Source organism: Pteropus alecto, unplaced genomic scaffold, assembly GCF_000325575.1.
Source record: "Pteropus alecto unplaced genomic scaffold, ASM32557v1 scaffold24, whole genome shotgun sequence".
In the NCBI taxonomy this organism is placed as follows: Eukaryota; Metazoa; Chordata; class Mammalia; order Chiroptera; family Pteropodidae; genus Pteropus; species Pteropus alecto.
Window position 1 is genome coordinate 15,315,379 of NW_006439192.1, and position 1,428 is coordinate 15,316,806.

Consider the following 1,428-nt stretch of genomic DNA (forward strand, 5'->3'; position numbering starts at 1 on the left):
TGCAAATATCTTTTTGGATATGGGTTTTCAAGTCTTTGGGATAAATACCCAGCAGAAGGATTGCTGGATCATATAGTAGATCAATTCTTACTTTTTTGAGGAATCTTCATACTGTTTTCCATAGTGGCTGTACCAATATTCAGTCCCACCAGCAGTGTATGAGGGTTCCTTTTTCTCCTCATCTTCGCCAGCATTTTTACTTTCCTTTTGATTATAGCTATTCTAACAGGTGTGAAATGGTATCTCATTGTGGTTTTGATGTGCATTTCCCTAATAGCTAGCGATGTTGAGCATCTTTCATATAGTTGATGGCCATTTGTATGTCTTCTAGGGGGGAGTGTCTGTTCAGGTCCTCTGCCCATGTTTTTATTGGATCATTTGATTTTTTCTTGTTATTGAGTTGTAGAGGTTCTTTGCATATCTTGGATATCACATCCTTATCAGATGCATTGCTTACAAATATATTTTCCTATTTTAAAGGGTGTCTCTTTACCTTGTTGATTTCTTTTGCTGAGCAGAAGCTTTTTAGTTTGATGTAGTCCCATTCTTTTATTTTTGCTTTTACTTCTCTTTTGATGTCAAATTCATAAAATCTCTTTAAGTCTAGGTCCTTGAATTTCATTCCCATGTTTTCTTCTATGCATTTTATTGTTTCAGGACTTATATTCAGGTCCTTAATCCATTTTAAGTTCATTTTGGTGTGTGGTGATAGACAACAGTCTAGTGTCATTCTTTTGCAGGTGGCTTTCCAGTATTCCCAGCACCATTTATTGAAGAGGCTTTCCTTTCTCCACTATATGTTTTGGGCTCTTTTGTTGAAAATTATTTGCCCGTGTAAATATGGGTTTACTTCTGAACTCTTGATTCTATTCCACTGGTCTGTGTGTCTGTTTTTCTGCCAATACCATGCCATTTTGATTACTGTCGCTTTGTAGTATAATTTGAAGTTGAGCAGAGTGATGCCTTCCGTTTCATTCTTTTTTCTCAGGATGGCTTTGTCAATTTGGGGTCTTTTGTGTTTCTATACAAATCTGATGATTTTTTGTTCTATATCTTTTTTAAAAAGCCAATGAGATTTGATGGAGATTGCATTAAATCTGTATAATGCTTTAGGAAATTTGGTCATTTTAACTATATTGTTTCTTCCAATCCAAGAACACAAAATATCTTTCCATTACTTTATATCTTCTTCTATTTCTTGTAATAGGATCTTATAGTTTTCATTATATAGGTCCTTCACATGTTTCGCTAAATTTATTCCTAGGTATTTTATTCTTTTGTTGCAATTGCAAAAAGAATTATTTTTTCCACTTCTTTTTCTGACACATCATTATTAGAGTATAAGAATGCTATGGATTTTTGAACATTGATTTTGTATCCAGAGACTTTACTGTATTTGCTTATTGTTTGTAGTAGTTTTCTTGCAGA